Source organism: Anomaloglossus baeobatrachus, chromosome 4, assembly GCF_048569485.1.
Source record: "Anomaloglossus baeobatrachus isolate aAnoBae1 chromosome 4, aAnoBae1.hap1, whole genome shotgun sequence".
Classification (NCBI taxonomy): domain Eukaryota; kingdom Metazoa; phylum Chordata; class Amphibia; order Anura; family Aromobatidae; genus Anomaloglossus; species Anomaloglossus baeobatrachus.
The window spans coordinates 6,320,427-6,336,430 of NC_134356.1; positions in this window are offsets into that span (position 1 = coordinate 6,320,427).

Genomic DNA, 16,004 nt, shown 5'->3' on the forward strand with positions numbered 1-16,004 from the left:
ACTATTCTTTCCTTCTTTCTGTGCTCGGATCGCGGTGGCGGTGACTATTCTTTCCTTCTTTCTGTGCTCGGATTGCGGTGGCAGTGACTATTCTTTCCTTCTTTCTGTGCTCGGATCGCGGCGGTGGTGACTATTCTTTCCATCTTTCTGTGCTTGAATCGCGGTGACTATTTTTCCTTCTTTCTGTGGTCGGATCGCGGTAACATTGACTATTCTTTCCTTCTTTCTGTGCTCGGGTCGCTGCGTCGGTGACTATTTTTCCTTATTTCTGTGGTCGAATCGCGGTGACTATTTTTTCTTCTTGTTGTGGTTGGATCGCGTCGGCGGTGACTATTCTTTCCTTCTTTCTGTGCTTGGATCGCGGCGGCGGTGATTATTTTCCTTCTTTCTGTGGTTGGATCGCGGTGGCAGTACTATTCTTTCCTTCTTTCTGTGCTCGGGTTGCAGTGGAGGTGGCGGTGACTATTGTTTCCTTCTTTCTGTGCTCGGATCGCGGCGGCGGTGACTATTCTTTCCATCTTTCTGTGCTTGAATCGCGGTGACTATTTTTCCTTCTTTCTGTGGTCGGATCGCGGTAACATTGACTATTCTTTCCTTCTTTCTGTGCTCAGATCGCGGTGGCGGTGACTATTTTTCCTTCTTTCTGTGGTCGGATCACTGAGACTATTTTTCCATCTTTCTGTGCTCGGATCGCGGCGGCGGTGATTATTTTCCTTCTTTCTGTGCTCGGATTGCGGTGGCAGTGACTATTCTTTCCTTCTTTCTGTGCTCGGATCGCGGTGGCAGTGACTATTCTTTCCTTCTTTCTGTGCTCGGGTTGCAGCGGCGGTGGCGGTGACTATTCTTTCCTTCTTTCTGTGCTCGGATCGCGGTGGCAGTGACTATTCTTTCCTTCTTTCTGTGCTCGGATCGCGGTGGCGGTGACTATTCTTTCCTTCTTTCTGTGCTCGGATCGCGGTGGCGGTGACTATTTTTCCTTCTTTCTGTACCCGGGTCGCGGTGGCTATTCTTTCCTTCTATCTGTGCTCAGTTCGCGGTGGCGGTGACTATTCTTTCCTTTTTTCTGTGCTCATATCGCGGCGGTGACTATTCTTTCCTTCTTTCTGTGCTCAGTTCGCGGTGGAGGTGACTATTCTTTCCTTCTTTCTGTGCTCATATCGCGGCGGTGACTATTCTTTCCTTCTTTCTGTACTCGGATCGCGGTGGCAGTGACTATTCTTTCCTTCTTTCTGTGCTCATATCGCGGCGGTGACTATTCTTTCCTTCTTTCTGTGCTCGGATCGCGGTGGCAGTGACTATTCTTTCCTTCTTTCTGTGCTCATATCGCGGCGGTGACTATTCTTTCCTTCTTTCTGTGCTCATATCGCGGTGGCACTGACTATTCTTTCCTTCTTTCTGTGCTCGGATCGCGGTGGCAGTGACTATTCTTTCCTTCTTTCTGTGCTCAGTTCACGGTGGAGGTGACTATTCTTTCCTTCTTTCTGTGCTCGGATTGCGGTGGCGGTGACTATTCTTTCCTTCTTTCTGTGCTCGGATCGCGGTGGCGGTGACTATTCTTTCCTTTTCTGTGCTCAGATCGCGGCGGTGACTATTCTTTCCTTCTTTCTGTGCTCAGATCGCGGCGGTGGTGACTATTCTTTCCTTCTTTCTGTGCTCAGATCGCGGTGGCGGTGACTATTCTTTCCTTCTTTCTGTGCTTGGATCGCGGCGGCGGTGACTATTCTTTTCTTCTTTCTGTGCTCGGATCGCGGTGGCAGTGACTATTCTTTCCTTCTTTCTGTGCTCGGGTTGCAGCGGCGGTGACTATTCTTTCCTTTTTTCTGTGCTCGGGTCGCGGCGGAGGTGACTATTTTTTTCTTCTTTCTGTGCTCGGATCGCGGTGGCGTTGACTATTCTTTCCTTCTTTCTGTGCTCGGGTCGCGGCGGTGACTATTGCTTCCTTCTTTCTGTGCTCGGATCGCGGTGGCGGTGACTATTCTTTCCTTCTTTCTGTGCTCGGATCGCGGCGGAGGTGACTATTCTTTCCTTCTTTCTGTGCTCGGATCGCGGTGGCGGTGACTATTTTTCCTTCTTTCTGTACCCGGGTCGCGGTGGCTATTCTTTCCTTCTATCTGTGCTCAGTTCGCGGTGGCGGTGACTATTCTTTCCTTTTTTCTGTGCTCATATCGCGGCGGTGACTATTCTTTCCTTCTTTCTGTGCTCAGTTCGCGGTGGAGGTGACTATTCTTTCCTTCTTTCTGTGCTCATATCGCGGCGGTGACTATTCTTTCCTTCTTTCTGTACTCGGATCGCGGTGGCAGTGACTATTCTTTCCTTCTTTCTGTGCTCATATCGCGGCGGTGACTATTCTTTCCTTCTTTCTGTGCTCGGATCGCGGTGGCGGTGACTATTCTTTCCTTCTTTCTGTGCTCATATCGCGGTGGCACTGACTATTCTTTCCTTCTTTCTGTACTCGGATCGCGGTGGCAGTGACTATTCTTTCCTTCTTTCTGTGCTCATATCGCGGCGGTGACTATTCTTTCCTTCTTTCTGTGCTCGGATCGCGATGGCGGTGACTATTCTTTCCTTCTTTCTGTGCTCAGTTCACGGTGGAGGTGACTATTCTTTCCTTCTTTCTGTGCTCGGATTGCGGTGGCGGTGACTATTCTTTCCTTCTTTCTGTTTTCATATCGCGGCGGTGACTATTCTTTCCTTCTTTCTGTGCTCGGATCGCGGTGGCGGTGACTATTCTTTCCTTTTCTGTGCTCAGATCGCGGCGTCGGTAACTATTCTTACCTTCTTTCTGTGCTCGGATTGAGGTGGTGGTGACTATTCTTTCCTTCTTTCTGTGCTCAGATCGCGGCGGTGGTGACTATTCTTTCCTTCTTTCTGTGCTCAGATCGCGGTGGCGGTGACTATTCTTTCCTTCTTTCTGTGCTCGGGTCGCTGCGTCAGTGACTATTTTTCCTTCTTTCTGTGCTCGGATCGCGGCGGCGGTGACTATTCTTTCCTTCTTTCTGTGCTCGGATCGCGGTGGCGGTGACTATTCTTTCCTTCTTTCTGTGCTCGGATAGCGGCGGCGGTGACTATTCTTTCCTTCTTTCTGTGCTTGGATCGCGGCGGCGGTGACTATTCTTTTCTTCTTTCTGTGCTCGGATCGCGGTGGCAGTGACTATTCTTTCCTTCTTTCTGTGCTCGGGTTGCAGCGGCGGTGACTATTCTTTCCTTTTTTCTGTGCTCGGGTCGCGGCGGAGGTGACTATTTTTTTCTTCTTTCTGTGCTCGGATCGCGGTGGCGTTGACTATTCTTTCCTTCTTTCTGTGCTCGGGTCGCGGCGGTGACTATTGCTTCCTTCTTTCTGTGCTCGGATCGCGGTGGCGGTGACTATTCTTTCCTTCTTTCTGTGCTCGGATCGCGGCGGAGGTGACTATTTTTCCTTCTTTCTGTGGTCGGATCGCGGTGGCGGTGACTATTTTTCCTTCTTTCTGTGCTCGGATCGCGGCGGAGGTGACTATTTTTCCTTCTTTCTGTGCTCGGATCGCGGCGGAGGTGGCTATTTTTCCTTCTTTCTGTGCTCGGATCGCGGCGGAGGTGACTATTTTTCCTTCTTTCTGTGGTCGGATTGCAGCGGAGGTGACTATTTTTCCTTCTTTCTGTGCTCGGATCGCGGCGGAGGTGACTATTTTTCCTTCTTTCTGTGCTCGGATCGCGGTGGCGGTGACTATTCTTTCCTTCTTTCTGTGCTCGGATCGCGGCGGCAGTGACTATTCTTTCCTTACATAGTTACATAGTTACTTAGGTTGAAAAAAGACCTAGGTCCATCTAGTTCAACCTTCCTCCACCAGTTCTACATTTAGTCACTAAGTCATTTATAACCAACAATGTTTTGTGTACTGAGGAAATCATCCAGCCCTTTTTTAAAAGCTGTTATAGTATCTGCCATTACTACCTCTTGTGGTAGTGTATTCCACAGTCTGACCGCTCTAACTGTAAAGAACCCTTTCCTATTTAGGTGTCGGAATCGCTTTTCTTCCACTCGCAGTGAGTGCCCCCTGGTCCTTAGTATTGTTTTCGGAAGAAATAAGTCATGTGCCAGTCCTTTATATTGACCACACATGTATTTATACATATAAATGAGATCTCCTCTGAGACGTCTTTTTTCTAAGCTAAACATATCTAACTTTTTCAATCTGCCATCATATGGGAGTCCTTCCATTCCTTGTAATAGTCTAGTTGCCCGCCTTTGAACTGACTCTAACTTCTGAATGTCCTTCTTTCTGTGCTCAGTTCACGGTGGAGGTGACTATTCTTTCCTTCTTTCTGTGCTCATATCGCGGCGGTGACTATTCTTTCCTTCTTTCTGTGCTCGGATCGCGGTGGCAGTAACTATTCTTTCCTTCTTTCTGTGCTCGGATCGCGGTGGCAGTAACTATTCTTTCCTTCTTTCTGTGCTCGGATAGCGGTGTTGGTGACTATTCTTTCCTTCTTTCTGTGCTCGGATCGCGGTGGCGGTGACTATTCTTTCCTTTTCTGTGCTCAGATCGCGGCGTCGGTAACTATTCTTACCTTCTTTCTGTGCTCGGATTGAGGTGGCGGTGATTATTCTTTCCTTCTTTCTGTGCTCAGATCGCGGCGGTGGTGACTATTCTTTCCTTCTTTCTGTGCTCGGATTGCGGTGGCGGTGACTATTCTTTCCTTCTTTCTGTGCTTGGATCGCGGCGGCGGTGACTATTCTTTTCTTCTTTCTGTGCTCGGATCGCGGTGGCAGTGACTATTCTTTCCTTCTTTCTGTGCTCGGGTTGCAGCGGCGGTGACTATTCTTTCCTTTTTTCTGTGCTCGGGTCGCGGCGGAGGTGACTATTCTTTTCTTCTTTCTGTGCTCGGATCGCGGTGGCGTTGACTATTCTTTCCTTCTTTCTGTGCTCGGGTCGCGGCGGTGACTATTGCTTCCTTCTTTCTGTGCTCGGATCGCGGTGGCGGTGACTATTCTTTCCTTCTTTCTGTGCTCGGATCGCGGCGGAGGTGACTATTTTTCCTTCTTTCTGTGGTCGGATCGCGGTGGCGGTGACTATTTTTCCTTCTTTCTGTGCTCGGATCGCGGCGGAGGTGACTATTTTTCCTTCTTTCTGTGCTCGGATCGCGGCGGAGGTGACTATTTTTCCTTCTTTCTGTGGTCGGATTGCAGCGGAGGTGACTATTTTTCCTTCTTTCTGTGCTCGGATCGCGGCGGAGGTGACTATTCTTTCCTTCTTTCTGTGCTCGGATCGCGGTGGCGGTGACTATTCTTTCCTTCTTTCTGTGCTCGGGTCGCGGCGGCAGTGACTATTCTTTCCTTCTTTCTGTGCTCGGATCGCGGCGGCGGTGATTATTTTCGTTCTTTCTGTGCTCGGGTCGCGATGGCGGTGACTATTCTTTCCTTCTTTCTGTGCTCGGATAGCGGCGGTGACAATTCTTTCCTTCTTTCTGTGCTCGGATCGCGGTGGCGGTGACTATTCTTTCCTTCTTTCTGTGCTCGGATCGAGGCGGTGGTGACTATTCTTTCCTTCTTTCTGTGCTCGGATCGCGGTGGCAGTGACTATTCTTTCCTTCTTTCTGTGCTCGGATCGCGGCGGTGGTGACTATTCTTTCCATCTTTCTGTGCTCGGATCGCGGCGGTGGTGACTATTCTTTCCTTCTTTCTGTGCTCGGATCGCGGCGGTGGTGACTATTCTTTCCTTCTTTCTGTGCTCGGATCGCGGTGGCGGTGACTATTCTTTCCATCTTTCTGTGCTCGAATCGCGGTGACTATTTTTCTTCTTTCTGTGGTCGGATCGCGTCGGCGGTGACTATTCTTTCCTTCTTTCTGTGCTCGGGTCACGGTGGCGGTGACTATTTTTCCTTCTTTCTGTGGTCGGATCGCGGTGACTATTTTTTCTTCTTTCTGTGGTTGGATCGCGTCGGCGGTGACTATTCTTTCCTTCTTTCTGTGCTCGGATCGCGGCGGCGGTGATTATTTTCCTTCTTTCTGTGGTTGGATCGCGGTGGCAGTGACTATTCTTTCCTTCTTTCTGTGCTCAGGTTGCAGCGGCGGTGGCGGTGACTATTCTTTCCTTCTTTCTGTACTCGTATCGCAGTGGCGGTGACTATTCTTTCCTTCTTTCTGTGCTCGGATCGCGGTGGCGGTGACTATTCTTTCCTTCTTTCTGTGCTCGGATCGCGGTGGCGGTGACTATTCTTTCCTTCTTTCTGTGCTCGGATCGCGGTGGCGGTGACTATTCTTTCCTTCTTTCTGTGCTCGGATCGCGGTGGCAGTGACTATTCTTTCCTTCTTTCTGTGATCGGATCGCGGTGGCGGTGACTATTCTTTCCTTCTTTCTGTGCTCGGATCGCGGTGGCGGTGACTATTCTTTCCTTTTCTGTTCTCAGATCGCGGCGTCGGTAACTATTCTTTCCTTCTTTCTGTGCTCGGATCGCCGTGGCAGTGACTATTCTTTCCTTCTTTCTGTGCTCGGGTTGCAGCGGCGGTGACTATTCTTTCCTTCTTTCTGTGCTCGGATAGCGGTGTTGGTGACTATTCTTTCCTTCTTTCTGTGCTCGGATCGCCGTGGCAGTGACCATTCTTTCCTTCTTTCTGTGCTCGGATCGCGGTGGCGGTGACTATTTTTCCTTCTTTCTGTGCTCGGGTCGCGGCGGCGGTGACTATTCTTTTCTTCTTTCTGTGCTCGGATCGCGGTGGCAGTGACTATTCTTTCCTTCTTTCTGTGCTCGGGTTGCAGCGGCGGTGACTATTCTTTCCTTCTTTCTGTGCTCGGATAGCGGTGTTGGTGACTATTCTTTCCTTCTTTCTGTGCTCGGGTTGCGGTAGCGGTGACTATTCTTTCCTTCTATCTGTGCTCGGGTTGCGGCTGCGGTGACTATTCTTTCCTTCTTTCTGTGCTCAGTTAGCGGTGGCGGTGACAATTTTTCCTTTTTTCTGTGCTCGGGTCGCGGTGGCGGTGACTATTCGTTCCTTCTTTCTGTGCTCGGATCGCGGTGTTGGTGACTATTCTTTCCTTCTTTCTGTCCTCGGGTCGCGGCAGTGACTATTGTTTCCTTCTTTCTGTGCTCGGGTTGCAGCGGCGGTGGCGGTGACTATTCTTTCCTTCTTTCTGTGTTCGGATCGCGGTGGCGGTGACTATTCTTTCCTTCTTTTGTGTGCTCGGATCGCGGTGTTGGTGACTATTCTTTCCTTCTTTTGTGTGCTCGGATCGCGGTGTTGGTGACTATTCTTTCCTTCTTTCTGTGCTCAGATCGCGGTGGAGGTGACTATTCTTTCCTTCTTTCTGTGCTCGGATCGCGGCGGTGACTATTGTTTCCTTCTTTCTGTGCTCGGATCGCGGTGGCAGTGACTATTCTTTCCTTCTTTCTGTGCTCGGATCGCGGTGTTGGTGACTATTTTTCCTTCTTTCTGTGCTCGGATCGCGGCGGCGGTGACTATTCTTTCCTTTTTTCTGTGCTCGGATCGCGGTGTTGGTGACTATTTTTCCTTCTTTCTGTGCTCGGATCGCGGCGGCGGTGACTATTTTCCTTCTTTCTGTGTTTCGGTCGCGGTGGTGGTGACTATTCTTTCCTTCTTTCTGTGCTCGGATCGCGGTGGCGGTGACTATTTTTCCTTCTTTCTGTGCTCGGATCGCGGTGGCAGTGACTTTTTTTTCCTTCTTTCTGTGCTCAGATCGCGGTGGCAGTGACTATTCTTTCCTTCTTTCTGTGCTCGGATCGCGGTGGCGGTGACTATTCTTTCCTTCTTTCTGTGCTCGGATCGCCGTGGCAGTGACCATTCTTTCCTTCTTTCTGTGCTCGGATCGCGGTGGCGGTGACTATTTTTCCTTCTTTCTGTGCTCGGGTCGCGGCGGCGGTGACTATTCTTTTCTTCTTTCTGTGCTCGGATCGCGGTGGCAGTGACTATTCTTTCCTTCTTTCTGTGCTCGGGTTGCAGCGGCGGTGACTATTCTTTCCTTCTTTCTGTGCTCGGATAGCGGTGTTGGTGACTATTCTTTCCTTCTTTCTGTGCTCGGGTTGCGGTAGCGGTGACTATTCTTTCCTTCTATCTGTGCTCGGGTTGCGGCTGCGGTGACTATTCTTTCCTTCTTTCTGTGCTCAGTTAGCGGTGGCGGTGACAATTTTTCCTTTTTTCTGTGCTCGGGTCGCGGTGGCGGTGACTATTCGTTCCTTCTTTCTGTGCTCGGATCGCGGTGTTGGTGACTATTCTTTCCTTCTTTCTGTCCTCGGGTCGCGGCAGTGACTATTGTTTCCTTCTTTCTGTGCTCGGGTTGCAGCGGCGGTGGCGGTGACTATTCTTTCCTTCTTTCTGTGTTCGGATCGCGGTGGCGGTGACTATTCTTTCCTTCTTTTGTGTGCTCGGATCGCGGTGTTGGTGACTATTCTTTCCTTCTTTTGTGTGCTCGGATCGCGGTGTTGGTGACTATTCTTTCCTTCTTTCTGTGCTCAGATCGCGGTGGAGGTGACTATTCTTTCCTTCTTTCTGTGCTCGGATCGCGGCGGTGACTATTGTTTCCTTCTTTCTGTGCTCGGATCGCGGTGGCAGTGACTATTCTTTCCTTCTTTCTGTGCTCGGATCGCGGTGTTGGTGACTATTTTTCCTTCTTTCTGTGCTCGGATCGCGGCGGCGGTGACTATTTTCCTTCTTTCTGTGTTTCGGTCGCGGTGGTGGTGACTATTCTTTCCTTCTTTCTGTGCTCGGATCGCGGTGGCGGTGACTATTTTTCCTTCTTTCTGTGCTCGGATCGCGGTGGCAGTGACTTTTTTTTCCTTCTTTCTGTGCTCAGATCGCGGTGGCAGTGACTATTCTTTCCTTCTTTCTGTGCTCGGATCGCGGTGGCGGTGACTATTCTTTACTTCTTTCTATGCTCGGATCGCGGTGGCGGTGACTATTCTTTCCTTCTTTCTGTGCTCGGATCGCGGTGGCGGTGATTATTCTTTCCTTCTTTCTGTGCTCGGATCGCGGTGGCGGTGACTATTCTTTCCTTCTTTCTGTGCTCGGATCGCCGTGGCAGTGACCATTCTTTCCTTCTTTCTGTGCTCGGATCGCGGTGGCGGTGACTATTTTTCCTTCTTTCTGTGCTCGGGTCGCGGCGGCGGTGACTATTCTTTTCTTCTTTCTGTGCTCGGATCGCGGTGGCAGTGACTATTCTTTCCTTCTTTCTGTGCTCGGGTTGCAGCGGCGGTGACTATTCTTTCCTTCTTTCTGTGCTCGGATAGCGGTGTTGGTGACTATTCTTTCCTTCTTTCTGTGCTCGGGTTGCGGTAGCGGTGACTATTCTTTCCTTCTATCTGTGCTCGGGTTGCGGCTGCGGTGACTATTCTTTCCTTCTTTCTGTGCTCAGTTAGCGGTGGCGGTGACAATTTTTCCTTTTTTCTGTGCTCGGGTCGCGGTGGCGGTGACTATTCGTTCCTTCTTTCTGTGCTCGGATCGCGGTGTTGGTGACTATTCTTTCCTTCTTTCTGTCCTCGGGTCGCGGCAGTGACTATTGTTTCCTTCTTTCTGTGCTCGGGTTGCAGCGGCGGTGGCGGTGACTATTCTTTCCTTCTTTCTGTGTTCGGATCGCGGTGGCGGTGACTATTCTTTCCTTCTTTTGTGTGCTCGGATCGCGGTGTTGGTGACTATTCTTTCCTTCTTTTGTGTGCTCGGATCGCGGTGTTGGTGACTATTCTTTCCTTCTTTCTGTGCTCAGATCGCGGTGGAGGTGACTATTCTTTCCTTCTTTCTGTGCTCGGATCGCGGCGGTGACTATTGTTTCCTTCTTTCTGTGCTCGGATCGCGGTGGCAGTGACTATTCTTTCCTTCTTTCTGTGCTCGGATCGCGGTGTTGGTGACTATTTTTCCTTCTTTCTGTGCTCGGATCGCGGCGGCGGTGACTATTTTCCTTCTTTCTGTGTTTCGGTCGCGGTGGTGGTGACTATTCTTTCCTTCTTTCTGTGCTCGGATCGCGGTGGCGGTGACTATTTTTCCTTCTTTCTGTGCTCGGATCGCGGTGGCAGTGACTTTTTTTTCCTTCTTTCTGTGCTCAGATCGCGGTGGCAGTGACTATTCTTTCCTTCTTTCTGTGCTCGGATCGCGGTGGCGGTGACTATTCTTTACTTCTTTCTATGCTCGGATCGCGGTGGCGGTGACTATTCTTTCCTTCTTTCTGTGCTCGGATCGCGGTGGCGGTGATTATTCTTTCCTTCTTTCTGTGCTCGGGTTGCAGCGGCGGTGGCGGTGACTATTCTTTCCTTCTTTCTGTGCTCGGATCGCGGTGGCGGTGACTATTCTTTCCGTCTTTCTATGCTCGGGTCGCGGCGGAGGTGACTATTCTTTCCTTCTTTCTGTGCTCGGATCGCGGCGGCGGTGACTATTCTTTCCTTCTTTCTGTGCTCAGATCGCAGTGGCAGTGACTATTCTTTCCTTCTTTCTGTGGTCGGATCGCGGTGGCGGTGACTATTCTTTCCTTCTTTCTGTGCTCAGATCGCAGTAGCAGTGACTATTCTTTCCTTCTTTCTGTGGTCGGATCGCAGTGGCAGTGACTATTCTTTCCTTCTTTCTGTGCTCAGATCGCGGCGTTGGTAACTATTCTTTCCTTCTTTCTGTGCTCGGTTCACGGTGGCGGTGACTATTTTACCTTCTTTCTGTGCTCGGATCGCGGTGGCAGTGACTATTCTTTCCTTCTTTCTGTGCTCGGGTCGCGATGGCGGTGACTAGTTTTCCTTCTTTCTGTGCTCGGGTCGCGGTGACTATTCTTTCCTTCTTTCTGTGCTCGGATCGCGGTGGCGGTGACTATTTTTCCTTCTTTCTGTGCTCGGGTCGCGGCGGCGGTGACTATTCTTTCCTTCTTTCTGTGCTCGGATCGCGGCGGCGGTGACTATTCTTTCCTTCTTTCTGTGCTCGGATCGCGGTGTTGGTGACTATTTTTCCTTCTTTCTGTGCTCGGATCGCGGTGTTGGTGATTATTCTTTCCTTCTTTCTGTGCTCGGGTTGCGGTGGCGGTGACTATTTTACCTTCTTTCTGTGCTCGGATCGCGGTGGCAGTGACTATTCTTTCCTTCTTTGTGCTCGGATCGCGGTGTTGGTGACTATTCTTTCCTTCTTTCTGTGCTCGGATCGCGGTGGCGGTGACTATTTTACCTTCTTTCTGTGCTCGGATCGCGGTGGCAGTGACTATTCTTTCCTTCTTTCTGTGCTCGGATAGCGGCGGTGACTATTTTTCCTTCTTTCTGTGCTCGGATCGCGGTGGCGGTGACTATTCTTTCCTTCTTTCTGTGCTCGGGTCGCGGTGACTATTCTTTCCTTCTTTCTGTGCTCGGATCGCGGCGGCGGTGACTATTCTTTCCTTCTTTCTGTGCTCGGATCGCGGCGGCGGTGACTATTCTTTCCTTCTTTCTGTGCTCGGGTCGCGGCGGCGGTGACTATTCTTTCCTTCTTTCTGTGCTCGGATCGCGGTGTTGGTGACTATTTTTCCTTCTTTCTGTGCTGGGATCGCGGTGTTGGTGACTATTTTTCCTTCTTTCTGTGCTCGGATCGCGGTGTTGGTGACTATTCTTTCCTTCTTTCTGTGCTCGGGTTGCGGTGGTGGTGACTATTTTACCTTCTTTCTGTGCTCGGATCGCGGTGGCAGTGACTATTCTTTCCTTCTTTCTGTGCTCGGATCGCGGTGGCAGTGACTATTTTACCTTCTTTCTGTGCTCGGATCGCGGTGGCAGTGACTATTCTTTCCTTCTTTCTGTGCTCGGGTCGCGATGGCGGTGACTAGTTTTCCTTCTTTCTGTGCTCGGGTCGCGGTGACTATTCTTTCCTTCTTTCTGTGCTCGGATCGCGGTGGCGGTGACTATTTTTCCTTCTTTCTGTGCTCGGATCGCGGTGGCGGTGACTATTCTTTACTTCTTTCTGTGCTCGGGTCGCGGCGGCGGTGACTATTCTTTCCTTCTTTCTGTGCTCGGATCGCGGTGTATGTGACTATTCTTTCCTTCTTTCTGTGCTCGGATCGCGGCGGCGGTGACTATTCTTTCCTTCTTTCTGTGCTCGGATCGCGGTGGCGGTGACTATTTTTCCTTCTTTCTGTGCTCGGATCGCGGTGGCGGTGACTATTCTTTCCTTCTTTTTATGCTCTGATCGCGGTGGCGGTGACTATTTTTCCTTCTTTCTGTGCTCGGATCACGATGTCGGTGACTATTTTCCTTCTTTCTGTGCTCGGGTCGCGGTGACTATTCTTTCCTTCTTTCTGTGCTCGGGTCGCGGTGACTATTCTTTCCTTCTTTCTATGCTCTGATCGCGGTGGCGGTGACTATTCTTTCCTTCTTTCTATGCTCTGATCGCGGTGGCAGTGACTATTCTTTCCTTCTTTCTGTGCTCGGGTCGCGGTGGCAGTGACTATTCTTTCCTTCTTTCTGTGCTCGGGTTGCAGCGGCGGTGGCGGTGACTATTCTTTCCTTCTTTCTGTGCTCGGGTCGCGGTGGCGGTGACTGTTCTTTTCTTCTTTCTGTGCTCGGATAGCGGTGGCGGGGGCTATTTTTCCTTCTTTCTGTGCTCGGATCGCGGTGGCGGTGACTATTCTTTCCTTCTTTTTATGCTCTGATCGCGGTGGCGGTGACTATTTTTCCTTCTTTCTGTGCTCGGATCGCGATGTCGGTGACTATTTTCCTTCTTTCTGTGCTCGGGTCGCGGTGACTATTCTTTCCTTCTTTCTATGCTCTGATCGCGGCGGTGGTGACTATTCTTTCCTTCTTTCTGTGCTCGGATCGCGGTGGCTGTGACTATTCTTTCCTTCTTTCTATGCTCTGATCGCGGTGGCAGTGACTATTCTTTCCTTCTTTCTGTGCTCGGGTCGCGGTGGCGGTGACTATTCTTTCCTTCTTTCTGTGCTCGGGTCGCGGTGGCGGTGACTGTTCTTTTCTTCTTTCTGTGCTCGGATCGCGGTGGCAGTGACTATTCTTTCCTTCTTTCTGTGCTCGGGTCGCGGTGGCGGTGACTATTCTTTCCTTCTTTCTGTGCTCGGGTCGCGGTGGCGGTGACTATTCTTTCCTTCTTTCTGTGCTCGGGTCGCGGTGGCGGTGACTATTCTTTCCTTCTTTCTGTGCTCGGGTCGCGGTGGCGGTGACTATTCTTTCCTTCTTTCTGTGCTCGGGTCGCGGCGGTGGTGACTATTCTTTCCTTCTTTCTGTGATCGGATCGCGGTGGCGGTGACTATTCTTTCCTTCTTTCTGTGATCGGATCGCGGTGGCGGTGACTATTCTTTCCTTCTTTCTGTGATCGGATCGCGGTGGCGGTGACTATTCTTTCCTTCTTTCTGTGCTCGGATCGCGGCGGCGGTGACTATTCTTTCCTTCTTTCTGTGCTCGGGTCGCGGTGGCGGTGACTATTCTTTCCTTCTTTCTGTGCTCAGATCGCGGTGGCGGTGACTGTTCTTTTCTTCTTTCTGTGCTCGGATAGCGGTGGCGGTGACTATTCTTTCCTTCTTTCTGTGCTCGGGTCGCGGTGGCGGTGACTATTCTTTCCTTCTTTCTGTGCTCGGGTCGCGGTGGCGGTGACTATTCTTTCCTTCTTTCTGTGCTCGGGTCGCGGTGGCGGTGACTATTCTTTCCTTCTTTCTGTGCTCGGGTCGCGGTGGCGGTGACTATTCTTTCCTTCTTTCTGTGCTCGGGTCGCGGTGGCGGTGACTATTCTTTTCTTCTTTCTGTGCTCGGATCGCGGTGGCAGTGACTATTCTTTCCTTCTTTCTGTGCTCGGATCGAGGTGGCGGTGACTATTCTTTCCTTCTTTCTGTGCTCGGGTCGCGGTGGCGGTGACTATTCTTTTCTTCTTTCTGTGCTCGGGTCGCGGTGGCAGTGACTATTCTTTCCTTCTTTCTGTGCTCGGATCGAGGTGGCGGTGACTATTCTTTCCTTCTTTCTGTGCTCGGGTCGCGGTGGCGGTGACTATTCTTTCCTTCTTTCTGTGCTCGGGTCGCGGTGGCGGTGACTATTCTTTCCTTCTTTCTGTGCTCGGGTCGCGGCGGTGGTGACTATTCTTTCCTTCTTTCTGTGATCGGATCGCGGTGGCGGTGACTATTCTTTCCTTCTTTCTGTGCTCGGGTCGCGGTGGCGGTGACTATTCTTTCCTTCTTTCTGTGCTCGGGTCGCGGTGGCGGTGACTGTTCTTTTCTTCTTTCTGTGCTCGGATAGCGGTGGCGGGGACTAATTTTCCTTCTTTCTGTGCTCGGGTCACGGCGGTCGGGCTGATCGATACAATCTCATCTTCTCGCCGCCTGGTTACATTTTATATCTCTTGCAGTAAAGATTTTTCCGCCCAATTTCACTTTGCAGAGCGGTGACTTCAGCGGCCGGATCTGTCCTGCGCCGCGCCCCAGCAATTCCTGCACTGCTGCGTCATTAGCGTAACACGCAGAGTCACCTGATACAGGGTGGACCTGCTCATCCTGAGCCTCCGCTGCATGAACAGAATACCACAACTGCAGTGTGGACTGACACAGAACAGGTAGGATCGCAGCGGGAAGGATGCAGGGGCGGAAGGGTTACCAAAATGGATCACACACGGGTGCAGCCAATGCAAGAGAACATCCGAGGAAAAGCTGTGACAACCAACAGCGCAGCTGTCACAGAGGTGGTCACCCAGCTTTCCCAGACACTGACATCCATACATTACAGCATTATCTCCTACACTCTGTGGCTGCGGTCACCCAGCTTTCCCAGACACTGACATCCATACATTACAGCATTATCTCCTACATTCTGCGGCTGCGGTCACCCAGCTTTCCCAGACACTGACATCCATACATTACAGAATTATCTCCTACATTCTGCGGCTGCGGTCACCCAGCTTTCCCAGACACTGACATCCATACATTACAGAATTATCTCCTACATTCTGCGGCTGCGGTCACCCAGCTTTCCCAGACACTGACATCCATACATTACAGCATTATCTCCTACATTCTGCGGCTGCGGTCACTAAGCTTTCCCAGACACTGACATCCATACATTACAGCATTATCTCCTACATTCTGCGGCTGCAGTCACCCAGCTTTCCCAGACACTGACATCCATACATTACAGCATTATCTCCTACATTCTGCGGCTGCGGTCACCCAGCTTTCCCAGACACTGACATCCATACATTACAGCATTATCTCCTACATTCTGCGGCTGCGGTCACCCAGCTTTCCCAGACACTGACATCCATACATTACAGCATTATCTCCTACACTCTGCGGCTGCGGTCACCCAGCTTTCCCAGACACTGACATCCATACATTACAGCATTATCTCCTACATTCTGCGGCTGCGGTCACCCAGCTTTCCCAGACACTGACATCCATACATTACAGCATTATCTCCTACATTCTGCGGCTGCGGTCACCCAGCTTTCCCAGACACTGACATCCATACATTACAGCATTATCTCCTACATTCTGCGGCTGCGGTCACCCAGCTTTCCCAGACACTGACATCCATACATTACAGCATTATCTCCTACACTCTGCGGCTGCGGTCACCCAGCTTTCCCAGACACTGACATCCATACATTACAGCATTATCACATGTCCTACACTCTGCGGCTGCAGTCACCCAGCTTTCCCAGACACTGACATCCATACATTACAGCATTATCTTCTACACTCTGCGGCTGCGGTCACCCAGCTTTCCCAGACACTGACATCCATACATTACAGCATTATCTCATGTCCTACACTCTGCGGCTGCGGTCACCCAGCTTTCCCAGACACTGACATCCATACATTACAGCATTATCTCCTACACTCTGCGGCTGCGGTCACCCAGCTTTCCCAGACACTGACATCCATACATTACAGCATTATCCCATGTCCTACACTCTGCGGCTGCGGTCACCCAGCTTTCCCAGACACTGACATCCATACATTACAGCATTATCTCCTACACTCTGCGGCTGCGGTCACCCAGCTTTCCCAGACACTGACATCCATACATTACAGCATTATCCCATGTCCTACACTCTGCGGCTGCGGTCACCCAGCTTTCCCAGACACTGACATCCA